At 43.9% G+C, this 13,462-nt stretch overlaps 1 pseudogene; it reads left to right on the top strand.

Moving 5' to 3' along the window:
- The first annotated feature begins 522 nt into the window (after window positions 1–522).
- On the top strand, window positions 523–2,662 carry LOC100610769 (creatine kinase B-type-like; annotated as a pseudogene).
- Window positions 2,663–13,462: the final 10,800 nt, after the last annotated feature.

Below are 13,462 nucleotides of genomic sequence, written 5' to 3'. Positions count from 1 at the left end.
ATTCAAAACCAAAATAATATTTTAAAACAAAGATTGCTAAAGAGAAAACAGAAACATAGGGCAGCTCCTTTGGAAAACAGGCAGTTCTTTACAAATTTAAACATAGAACCTGGGTGGCTCACGCCTGTAATCCCAGCACTTTGTTAGGCCGAGGCGGGTGGATCACTTGAGGTCAGTGACTAGCCTGACAAACATGGTAAAACTTCGTCTCTGCCAAAATAACACAAACATTAGCCGGGTGTTGTGGCGGGCTCCTGTAATCCCAGCTACTCGAGAGGCTGAGGCAGGAGAATCGCTTGAACCCGGGAGGGGTAGGTTGCAGTGAGCCGAGATAGGGCCACTGCACTCCAGTCTGGGAAAAAAAAAAAACAACAAAACATAGTGTTACCATATGATCCCACAATTTCAATACTAAGAATATGCTCATAAGAAAAGTGTACATATGAATGTTGATAGCAGAATTATTTATAACGGTTAAAAAGTGGCCACGCTCAGAGCTGCGGACCCACCGAGCGCCCGCACATGCCCTTCTCCGACAGCCGCGGGGCGCTGAAGCTCGCTTCCCGGCGCAGGACGAGTTTCCCGACCTGAGCGGCCACCAAGACCCAGTGGCCGAGGCGCTGCCCCAGCTGAACGCGGAGCTGCGCGCCAGGGGTGGCTTCGCGCTGGAGGCGCCATCCAGACCCGCGTGGACAGCCCGGGCCATCCGTACTCAGGGCCGTGGGCCGCGTGGCGGCCGACGAGGAGTCCTACGACGTGTTCAAGGATCTCTTCGGCCCCATCCTTGAGGACCGGCACCGCACTACAAGCCCAGCGATGAGCACAAGACCCAGCTCAACCCCGACAACCTGCCGGGCGGCGGCCACCTGGCCCCCAACTGTGTTGAGCTCGCGGTGCGCACGGCCTCGATTTCTGCCTCCCGTGGGTCCCGCGGTGGACGCCCTAGAGACTGGTCGGCGACCTGGCGGGCCCGGACGACGCGCGCAGGAGCAGGACCGACGCGGAACAGCAACAGCAGCTCCTCGACAGCCACTTCCTCTTCCACGAGCCTGTACCGCCCCTGCTCCTGGCCTCGGGCATGGCCCAACGCCCGCGGCATCTGGCACAAGGACAGTATAGACCTTCCTGGTGTGGGGCGGCGACGAGGACCACCTGCGGGCCATCTCCGTGCAACAGGGGGGCAAACGAAGGAGGCATTTACTGCTTCTGCCTCGGCCTCTCCCGGTTTGAAACTCTTCAAGTCTAGGAACGACGAGTTCATGTGGAATCCTCACCTGGGCTCCATCCTCACCTGCCCTCCCAACCTGGGCACAGGGCTGCGGGGGCAAGTGTGCACATCAGGCTGCCCCACCTGGGCAAGCACGAGTTCTCGGAGGTGCTTAAGAGGCTGTGGCTTCAGGCTGGGCGCGGTGGCTCATGCCTGTAATCCCAGCACTTTGGGAGGCCAAGGCGGGCGGATCACTTGAGGTCAAGGAGTTCGAGACCAGCCTGGCCAACATGGTGAAACCACCGTCTGTACTAAAAATACAAAAATTAGCCGGGCGTGGTGGTGGATGCCTGTAATCCCAGCTACTTGGGAGGGTGAGACACGAGAATCGCTTGAACCTGGGAGGCAGAGGTTGCAGTGAGCCAAGATCACGCCACTACACTCCAGCCTGGGCGATAGTGCGAGATTCAGTCTCAAAAAAAAAAAAAAAAAAAAAAAAAGAGGCTGTGGCTGGGCGCGGTGGCTCACGCCTGTAATCCCAGCACTTTGGGAGGCCGAGGCAGGTGGATCACCTGAGGTCGGGAGTTCGAGACCAACCTGACCAACGTGGAGAAACCCCTATCTCTACTAAAGATACAAAAAATTAGCTGGGCATGGTGGCGCATGCCTGTAATCCCAGCTACTCGGGAGGCTGAGGCAGAAGAATGGCTTGAACCTGGGAGGTGGAGGTTGTGGTGACCGGAGATCGCGCCATTGTACTCCATCCTGGGCGATAAGAGCGTAACTCCGTCTCAAAAACAAAAAACAAAAAACGGTCAGGCGTGGTGGCTCACGCCTGTAATCTCAAAACTTTGGGAGGCCGAGGCGGGCAGATCACGAGGTTAAGAGATCAAGACGATCCTGGCCAACATGGTGAAACTCCATCTCTACTAAAAACACAAAAATTAGCTGGGCGTGGTGGCACGCGCCTGTACTCCCAGCTACACCAGAGGCTGAGGCAGAAGAATAGCTTGAACCCAGGAGGCGGAGGTTGCAGTGAGCCGAGATAGTGCCACTGCACTCCAGCCTGGCGACAGAGAGAGACTCCGTCTCAAGAAAAGGAAAAAAAAAAAGAGGCTGTGACTTCAGAAGTGAGGGACAGACGGTGTGGACGTGGCCGCGGTGGGTGGGGTCTTTGACGTCTCCAACGCTGACCTCCGGGGCTTCTCAGAGGTGGTGCTGGTGCAGATGCGGGTGGGCATCATAAAGCTGCTCATTGAGATGGAGCAGTGGCATCACCAGGGCCAGGCCACCTATGGCCTAATGCTTGCCCAGCCCGCACCCACCACCAGCCCTTGCTGCTTCCTAACTTATCGCCCGGCCAGTGCCTGCCATGCACCCCTGATGTTGGCCACCTGGCGAGCCCTTAGCCTCGCTGTAGAGACTTCCATCACCTTGCTAGCATTTTTTTTTTAATGGTAAGATATTGCTGACGCTGAAATAAACTAGAATTTTGGCCTAAAAAAAAAAAAAAAAACGTAGAAACAATCCAAATGTACATCAACTGATGAATGGATAATAAAATGTGGTATATCCATACAATGGAATATTATTCAGCCATAAAAAGGAATCAAGTACTGATAGATGCTATAACATAGTAAACCTTGAAAACATTATGCTAAATGAAAGAAACCAAACACAAAAGGAATATACTGTAGAATTCCATTTATAGGAAATGACCAAAATAGGCAGATCCAAAGAGACAGAAAGTATTAATAGATTAGTGGTTGTCAGGGGCTGAGAACAGAGAATGGGAAGTGGCTGCTATTGGGTATAAGGTTTCATTTTGCAGGGATGACAATATCTGGGAATTAAATTGTGGTGATAGTTACATAACATCTGTGAATATACTAAAAACTGAATTGCACACTTTAAGTGGTATGTGAATTATATCTCTATAAAGCTACTGTTAAAGCCAGCAGAAGCAGACATTCAATACTTCCCACATAAACATTACTGCTTTTTGGCTTCTTATAAGGGTGCACTAAAACCATAAGATAGGCTGGGCGAGGTGGCTCACACCTGTAATCCCAACACTTTGGGAGGCCGAGGCGGGTGGATCACCTGAGGTCAGAAGTTCGAGACCAGCCTGGCCAACATGGTGAAACCCCGTCTCTACTAAAAATACAACAATTAGCCAGGCGTGGTGGCAGGCACCTATAATCCCAGCTACTCAGGAGGTTGAGACAGGAGAATCACTTGAACCCGGAGAAGGAGGTTACAGTGAGCCGAGATTGCACCACTGCACTCTAGCCTGGGCAATAAGAGTGAAACTTCATCTCAAAATAAAAAATAAAATAAAATAAATAAATAAAACCATAAGATGACAAAGATATTTACTTGGAATGTGGGCCAGACTTGAGTTACTTCTAATAAATAGAATATAGCACATATGATGGTTTGTGACTTTTGAGACTTGGTCATGAAAGTAATTGCAACCTCAGTCTCTCTTTTTTTGGTGGGGAGTGGGGCTGGGAGAGGGGGACAGGCTCTCGCTCTGTCACCCAGGCTGGAGTGCAGTGGCACAATCACAGCTCACTGCGGCCTCAACCTCCTGGGTTCAAGTGATCCTCCGGTCACACAATATTGTGTGAATCTATGGCAAGAATAATAGAACAAGGGCTGGTCGTGGTGGCTCAAGCCTGTAATCCTAGAACTTTGGGAGGCCGAGGCGGGTGGATCACTTAAAGTCAGGAGTTCGAAACCAGCCTGGCCAACATGGTGAAATCCCATCTCTACTAAAAAATCAAAAAAATTAGCCGGGCCTGGTGGTGCACGCCTGTAGTCCCAGCTACTCCGGAGGCTGAGGCAAGAGAATCGCTTGAACCCAGGAGGCAGAGGTTGTAGTGAGCCGAGATTGTGCCGCTGCACTCCAGCCTGGGTGACAGAGCAAGATTTCATCTCAAAAAAAAAAAAAAAAAAAAAAAAAAAAATAATAATAATAGAAAAAAGGAAGCTAGCAAAGTATTTTTCATTGCAACATAATACATGCTGAGATATTGCTAAGGTGTGCATTTTGAACATGAAGGTGATACAAAGAAAAAAATTGTTTTCCTGCTTCTTTGGTCACAAACACAACTAGCTCTGATATTGTCAACAAATGTGGTGTGGAGCTTTAGAACTGTGGAGAAGTACGTTGGATGGCAGAGCTGCAACAAAAAAATACCCTGGAGTAGGTAACCAGTTTAAGGAGCAAAGATCAAAATGTGAGTGAAAACAATGATTCTTTCCTTAAGAAAGTCATGCTATGAAAAAAAAGTCAGCTGAAATAAACAGTGCAGTTAGGCATATAGTAAAAATTGTGAATTATGTAAAAGTGAATGCATTAAATTTGAGATTATTCTTTTTGTTAGGTGATAATATGGAAGGTGATCATAAACAATTGTTATTGCATGCCATAGTAGCTTGTAGCAAGTCCTGATATCTTTATTATTTATGAATCGTTATTCATGGATGCTGTATTTGCAAATTAGCCTACTCACTAAAATTTATTTGTAATCCCAAAATCAATACTTGAAGTGCTTTTGCAGTCATTCGTGGACATGTTCAGAGTGGTAAAAAAATTGAGTTGACTGACACTCCCATTCCCAGCAGTGGTCAAAGTCGACGCTTTGCTTCTTGTTTTGGCTCTCATACTGTAAACAAACGTCCCATTTTGTGGTCTATTTAGTGACACTTTGGGTGGCGGGGTGTTGTTCGTGATTTTGCTGTTTAAAATGGCCTCCAAGGAATCGCGATAACCCCAGAGGCGGAGGTTGCAGTGAGCAGAGATGGCACCGTTGCACTCCAGCCTGGGGAACAAGAGCAAGACTCCATTTCAAAAAAAAACAAAAAAACAAACAAAAAACCCCTCCAAGCACAATGCTGAAGTGCTGCCTCGTGTTCCAAAGTGCGAGAAGTCTGATGTGCTTTACAGAAAAAATACATGTGTTGGAGAAGCTTCAGGCACAAATTGTTGTGCTGCTGGCCATGAGTTCAATGTTAATGAATGAACAATATATATTAACTAACGTGTTTTTAAACAGAAGTACACATAGACTAAGGTTCTGGATTAATCTCTTGAGAAAAATGTGACCAGAGGCTTGCAGGAAACGAATCCTGCATATTCCCTGGGAGCAATGGTCAGAATTTGCTAATTCGGTGTTCACAGTGACTTTCTAGAACATAACTACTGCAAATAACAATAATCAACTGCATGTCTTTGTGTAGCTCTCTTCCACCAGGCCAGTGAATATGGCCTAACCCTGTGTTACTAATAGAACTCAGTGGGAGCAATTCTCCATGACTCTTTTTTTTTTTTTTGAGATGGAGTTTTGCTCTTGTTGCCCAGGCTGAAGTGCAGTGTTGTGATCTTGGCTCACTGCAACCTCCACCTCCTGAGTTCAAGCAATTCTCCTGCCTCAGCCTCCCAAGTAGCTGGGATTACAGGCACGCACCACCATGCCTGGCTAATTTTTTGTATTTTTAGTAAAGACGGGGTTTTGCCATGTTGGCCAGGCTGGTCTCAGCCTCCCGGCCTCCCAAAGTGCTGGGATTACAGGTGTGAGCCACCACACCTGGCCGATTCTCCATGACTTCTGAGCCCATAAAAGCCTTGCAGCTTCCACCTTGGTCTCTGGAATACTTGTTATTAGAGCCCTAAACTGCCACATAAGAGGTTTGACTGTGTAAAAGGAGAGACCATACGGCAAGGCTCTAAGTCTATGTGGAGAGGGAGAGGAGCCCAGTTGATTCCAGTCTGCCAAGATATTGGGTATGTGAGTGAAGTCAGTCTGGCCAAGAGATCAGAGGCTGCCTTCCTCCATGCATGCGGTTTGTTTCTGGACACTCAACTCTATTCCACTGATCTGTATGTCTATCCTTCTGCTAGTATTGCACTGGCTTGTTATGTAGGTTTGTAGGTTTAAAATCTGGAAGTGTGAGTCTTCCAGGTTTGCTCTTCTTTTTCAAGATTGTTTCATTATTCTTTTTCAAGCTTGTTTGGGGAAAAAATTCAGAGTCCCTGTAATTTCTATATGAATTTTAGGATCGTTTTGTCAATTTCTGCAGAGAAACCAGCTGGATTTTTATAGGGATTGTGTTCATCAGCAGATCAATTTGGGGAATATTGCCATTTTAATATTAAGACCTCCAATCCAGGAACATGGGATATCTTATTTTTTTAATACATTAAAAAACAAAACAAAACAAAACTAGAGACAGAGTCTCGCTATGTTGCCCAGGCTGGTCTCAACCTTCTGGGCTCAAGCAGTCTGCCCACCTTAGCCTCCCAAAGTGCTGGGATTACAGGCGTGAGCCACCACACCCAGCCAGGATATCTTTTCATGTATTTAGACCTTTAATTCCTTTCAACAGTGTCTTGTAGTTTTCAGAGTATAAGTTTTACACGTTTTTGTTTTACTCCTAAGTATTTTATTCTTTTGGATGATATTATAAATGGAATTAATTTCATTATCATATTGTTGAGTCCAAGTGTATAGAAATAGATTTGATATTTATATATTGTGTCCTACAACTTTGCTGAACTCATTTATTCATTCTAATAATAGGTTGACTTCTTAGGATTTTCTACATATAAGACAATGTCATCTGCAAATAGAGATAGTTTTGCTTCTTCCTTTTCAATCTAGATGCCTTATTTCATTTTCTTGTCTAACTGCCCTGGCCAGAACTTCTAGTACAATTTTGAGATATCAACTTTTTTTTTTTTTTTTTTTTTTTCTGAAATGGGGTCTCGCTGCATTGTGCAGGCTGGTCGGAAACTCCTGGGCTCAAGCGATCCTCCTGCCTCAGCCTCCTGAGTAGCTGGAATTATGAGCATGTACCCAGCTTAGTGCCAACTTTTTTTTTTTTTTTTTAGACGGAGTCTCGCTCTGTCGCCAGGCTGGGGTGCAGGGGCGTGATCTTGGCTCACTGCAACCTCCGTCTCCCAGGTTTAAGCGATTCTCCTGCCTCAGTCTCCCAAGTAGATGGGACTACAGGCACGTGCCACCATTTCCAGCTAATTTTTGTATTTTTAGTAGAGACAGGGTTTCACCATGTTGGCCAGGCTGGTCTTGATCTCTTGACCTCATGATCCGCCTGCCTCAGCCTCCTAAAGGGCTGGGATTACAGGTGTGAGCCACCGTGCCTGGCCAAGTGCCAACTTTTAAAGACAAGGATTGGTCAATCAGATGTGCTAATTTTTCTAATATCTTCAGTATTTTAATGATCCTAATATTTTACTTTTTTTTTTTTTCCTGAGACTGAGCATTGCTCTGTCACCCAGGCTAGAGTGCAATGGTGTGATCTCGGCTCACTGCAACCTCTGTTTCCCAGGTTCAAGTGATTATCCTGCCTCAGCCTCCTGAGTAGCTGGGATTACAGGCATGTGCCACCACACCTGGCTAATTTTCGTATTTTTAGTAGAGACGGAGTTTCACCATGTTGGCTAGGCTGTTCTTGAACTCCCGACCTCAGGTGATCTGCCCACCTTGGCCTCCCAAAGTGTTAGGATTATAGGCGTGAGCCACTGCACCCGGCTTACTTCTTTTCTAATTTGGATGCCTCTGATTTCTTTTTCTTGCCTAATTTCCTCTGGCTAGAACTTCTAATACTATGTGGAATAGAAGTGAAACCAGGCAACCTTGTCTTGTTCCTGATCTTAAGGGAAAAGCTTTCAGCCTTTCACTATTGAATATGATGTTGGCTGTGGGTCTTTCATATATGGCCTTTAACATGTTGAGGAAGTTTCCTTGTATTCCTAGTTGATTGAATATTTTTTCTTTTTGATTGTGATAAAATATACATAACATAAAATTTACCATTTTAGCCATTTAAAAATGTATAGTTTAGTGTCATTAAGTACGTTGGCATTGTTGTGCAATCATCACCAGCATCCATTGCCAGAACATTTTCATCATCCCCTACTGAAACTCCATACCCATTAAACAATAATGCCCCCTTCCCTCCTTCCTCTAGGCCCTGACAACCACTGTTCTACTTTCAGTTTCTATGAATTTCATGACGCTAGGTCTCTCATCTAAGTAGAATCATACAATATTTGGTATTTTGTGTCTGAATTATTTCACTTAGCATCCTGTCTTTGAGGTTCATCCATGTTGTGGTGTCAGAATTTCCTTTCTTTTTATGGCTAAATAATATTTTGTTGTATGCACAGTCATGAGTCACTTAACGATGGGGAAATGTTCTGAGAAAGGTGTCATTAGGTGAGTTCATCATTGTGTGAGCATCGTAGAGTGTACTTACACAAGCCTGAATGGTATGGTCTACTATACACCTAGGCTATGTGGTGTAGCCTATTGCTCCTAGGCTACAAACCTGCATAGCATGTTACTATATTAAATATTGTAGGTGATTGTAACACAATGGTATTTGTGTATCTAAACACAGTAAAAATATGGTATTATAATCTCATGGGACCACTGTCGAATGTGTAGTCTGGAATGATGTTATATGGTGCATGACTGTACGTAACATATTTTGTTTATTCATTCATCTGTGAATGGGCATTTGGGTTGTTTCTACCTTTTGGCTATTGTGAATAATGCTGCTGCAAACATTGGCATACGAATATTTGCTTGAGTATTGGCTTTCAATTCTTTTGTGTATATGCCTAGAAGTGGAATTGCTAGATCAAATGGTAATTCTTTTTTTTTTTTTTTTTTTTTTTGAGATGGAGTCTTGCTGTGTCACCCAAGCTGGAGTGCAGTGGCACGATCTTGGCTCACTGCAACCTCTGCCTCCTGGTTAAAGTGATTCTCATGCCTCAGCCTCCCAAGTAGCTGGGATTACAGGCATATGCCACCATGCCTGGCTAATTTTTGTATTTTTAGTAGAGACGGGGTTTCACCATGTTGGCCAGGCTTCTTGAACTCCTGAACTCAAGTGATCTGCCTGCCTCTGCCTCCCAAAGTGTTGGGATTACAGGCATGAGCCACCACACCAGGCCTCAAATAGTAATTCTATGTTTACTTTTTTAAGGAACCTCCAGGCTGCATTTCCACAACAACTGCACCATTTTACATTCTCACAAGGGTTGCATTTTCTCCATATCCATATCCATATCAACACTTGTTTTCTGCTATTGAGTGTTTTTATTATGAAAGGGTGTTGAATTTTGTCAAATGCTTTTTCTGCATCAATTAAAATAGTCATGTCATTAGCTGGTCGTGGTAGTGCACAGCTGTAATCCCAGCTACTTGGGAGTCTGAGGAAGGAGGATCACTTGAGCCCGAGAGGCAGAAGTTGCAGTGAACCGAGATCGAGCCACTGCACTCCAGCTTGGGTGACAGAGTGAGACCCTGTCTCAAAAAGGTCATGTCGTTTTCCCTTTCATTCTATTAATGTGGTATATTACATTGATCGATTTTTGTATGTTTAATCATTCCTGAATTACAGAAATAAATCCTCCTTGATCATGATGTATAATCCCTTTAAACTGTGCTGAAGATGGTTTGCTAGTATTCTGTGCAGGATTTTTGGATCTTAAAATTTTAGTGCAAGTAAGGAAAGCAGCATATTTTTCCCTGGTAATTATGATTGAGGGATGCAAATTTAAGTTAGAAACTTGAAAGAACAGAGATTTTACATATTATTATAATATGTTCCATGTTTTCACAGTAATTATTAAGAAGGCAATGAACCTGACATTGCACCTCTGTGAATGGTATAATTAAACATTTTACAAATGTGATAGAACAGTTGGAAGTTTATTTTCCCTGAAAAGAAAATTCCTGCATAGAAAAATCAGAGATCTGAAATCCATTTTTCCACTGAAGATAGTTTAAATTTTAACTATTACACTATGGGCTAAATAGTTAACCAAGTTATGAATGCAAAGAAAAAGGCTTGAAGGAAATTAAATGTGCCACTCCAGTGAACATGCAAATGATGAGAATGAAAAACAGCAGTACTACTGATATGAAGAAAGTTTTAGTAGTCTGGATAAAAGATCATAATAGCCACAACAATCCCTTAAGTCAAAGCCTAATCCAGATCAAGTCCTTAACTCTCTTCAATTCTACAGAAGACTACAGAAGAAAAGTTTGAAGCTAGCAGAGGTTGGTTCTTGAGGTTTAAAGAAAGAAGGCAACTCGGCCAGGTTCAGTGGCTCACACCTGTAATCCTAGCACTTTGGGAGGCCAAGGAGGGCAGATCACCTGAGGTCAGGAGTTTGAGACCAGCCTGGCCAATATGGTGAAACCCCATCTCTACTAAAAACACAAAAATTAGCCAGGCATGGTGGTGGGTGCCTGTAATCCCAGCTACTGGGGAGGCTGAGGCAGGAGAATTGCTTGAACTCGTCCGGGAGGTGGGTGGAGGTTGCAGTGAGCGAAGATCATGCCACTTCACTCCAGCCTGGGTGAAAGAGCGAGACTCCGTCATAAAGAAAAAAAAGAAAAAGAAAAAAAAGAAAGAAGCCATTTCCATAATGTAAAAGTACAAGGTGGGAAGCAAGTGCTGATGTAGAAGCTGCAGCAAGTTATCCAAAAGATCTAGCTAATTTTATTAGTAAAGGTGGCTACATTGAAGAACAAATTTTCATTGTAGGCAAAACAGCCTTTTACTGGAAGAATATGCTACCTAAGACTTTCATAGCTAGAGAGAAGAAGGCAATCAAGGCCTGGCTTCAAACCTTCAATGGAGAGGCTCACTGTCTTGTTAGGGGCAAGTGCAGCTGATGACTTTAAGTTGAAGTCAGTGCTCATATACCATTCCCCAAATCCTAGGGCCCTTAAGGAACATATTAAACCTACTCTCCCTATACTCTATAAATGGAATAACAAAGTCTGGATGACAGCAAATCTGTCATGGTCTACTAAATATTTCAAGCCCCCTGTTGAGACCTACTGCTTGGAAAAAAAGATTCTTTTCAAAATATTATTACTCATTGACAATGCACCTGGTTACCTAAGGGCTCTGATGGAGGTTTAAGAAATTAATGTTATTTTCATGCCTGCTAATCCATTCTGTAACCTATGGATTAAGGAGTAATTTCGACTTTCAAGTCTTATTATTTCAGAAATACATTTTGTAAGGCTATTGCTGCCATAGATAGCAATTCCTCTGATGGATCTGGGCAAAGTCAATTGAAAACCTTCTGGAAATGATTTACCATTTTAGATAGTACTAAGAACATTCATGACTCATGGAAGCAAGTCAAAATATAAACATTAACAGGAGCTTGGGAGGAGTTGATTACAATCCTCATGGATGACTTTGAGGGGTTCAAGACTTCAGTGGAGGATGTAATTGCAAATGCGGGACACACAGCAGGGTCTCACTCTGTTGTCCAGGCTGGAGTGCAGTGGCACGATTGTGGTTCACTACAGCCTCGACCTCCTGGGCTCAAGCATTCCTCCCACCTCAGCCTCCCAAGTAGCTGGGACTACAGGTGCACATCATGCCCAGCTAAGATTTGTATTTTTTTGTGAAGATGAGGTTTCACTATGTTGCCCAGGTTGGTCTCGAACTCTTGAGCTCAAGCAATCCTCCTGTCTCAGCCTCCCAAAGTGCTGGGATTAATGTTGCAATCTCATGATAAAACTTGAACAGATGAGGAGTTACTTCTTACGAAGGAGCAAAGAAAGTGGTTTTTTGAGATGGAATCTCCTGGGGAAGATTCTGTGAACATAGTGGAATGGCAACAAAGGATTTAGAATATTACATAAATATTAGTTGATAAAGCAGTGGCAGGGTTTGAGAAGATTAACTCCTTTTTTTTTTTTTTTTTGAGACAGGGATTTTCTCTGTCACCCAGGCTGAAGTGCAATGGCGCAATCATGGTTCACTGCAGCCTTGACCTCCTGGGCTCAGTGGATCCTCCAACTCAACCTCTTGAGTAGCTGGGACTACAGGCATACGCTGTCACCACATGGCTATTTTTAAATTTTTTGTGGAGACGGGTTTCACCATTTTGCCCAGGAATTTTAGCCCAATTTTAACATCAACGTGTGTACACTGTTTTTTAGACATAATGCTATTGTACTTTTAATATATTACAGTATAGTGGAAACATGTTTATTATATACACTGGGAAACAACAACAAAAAATTGAGTGTGGCTCTCTTTTTTGCAATGGCCTGGAACTGAACCCCCAGTCCCTCCAAGGTATGCCTGTAAATGGACCAAACAGGAAGCAATCTCGTGGGTTTCATATTAAAAGCTTTAAACATTTATATACCTGTTATTTATACAAAGTGTGCTTACAGGCATTTACTATGTAAAATTGTAACTCATAACTTTCCTTTAGTTAACAATTGTAGAATAAAAAGTTATCAGTGGAATAGCCAGTCTCTGTAATAAATGCATATTGGTAAATTTTCTCTGAGCCAAGTGTACAGTTTGTAAATTTTCTTTCTGTTATGTTTGTTCTGATTGTTTATTAAGTATAACTTTGGGTCTGTCAAATTAAATATTTAAAAGTAAGCTTACGTTTTGCATAGTTGTTTTTAAATTTCACTTTTTCTTTCTTTTTCTTTTTTTTGAGACGGAGTCTCGCTCTGTCGCCCAGGCTGGAGTGCAGTGGCCACAATCTCGGCTCATTGAAGCCTCAATCTCATAGGCTCAAGCGATCCTCCCACCTCAGCCTCTCTACTAGCTAGGACTCCAGGCATGGGCCACCACGCTCAGCTAATTTTTAAAAATCTTTTACTTTTTGTAGAGATGGGGGTCTCGCTATGTTGCCCAGGGTGGTCTGGAACACCTGGGCTCAAGAGATCCGCCCTCCTCGGCTTCCCAAAGTGCTGAGATTACAGGCGTGAGCCATTGCGCCCAGCCTCGAATAATTTAATTTTAATGTTAATTTAGTAAGTATCAGTCACGGACAGATTGGAAAAAGAAAAACATCTGATCCCTCATCTTGATAGTGAGTAGCACTGGTTTACACAGCAAGGCTGCTCCTTGAAGGCTGACACTGCATTTTATTCAAATTTTCCTGACAGTGGGACTTAGGCAATTATATATTGAATAAATAAATGAATTTTCACTCCGCTGCTGGGTCCAGTGGTCTCATAAAATGTCTATCATAATTTCTCAATGATTAGCCTTGGTAACATCTACTTAAGTTTATTAAATGCCAGGATCCACGCTACGCCCTTCACCATTCATTCCCCAGCCTTCGCTCCCACGGTCTCTGTGGGGATGGGGCGTGCCCAGCACTACGGCCCGCCCTACCTATGCATTCGTTGGTCGAACTCGACGCCCGTTACTGCC

Source organism: Pan troglodytes, chromosome 18 (assembly GCF_028858775.2).
Source record: "Pan troglodytes isolate AG18354 chromosome 18, NHGRI_mPanTro3-v2.0_pri, whole genome shotgun sequence".
NCBI classification, from domain to species: Eukaryota; Metazoa; Chordata; class Mammalia; order Primates; family Hominidae; genus Pan; species Pan troglodytes.
Note: the sequence above shows the minus strand (reverse complement) of the source record. Positions and strands in the feature narration are given on the sequence as shown.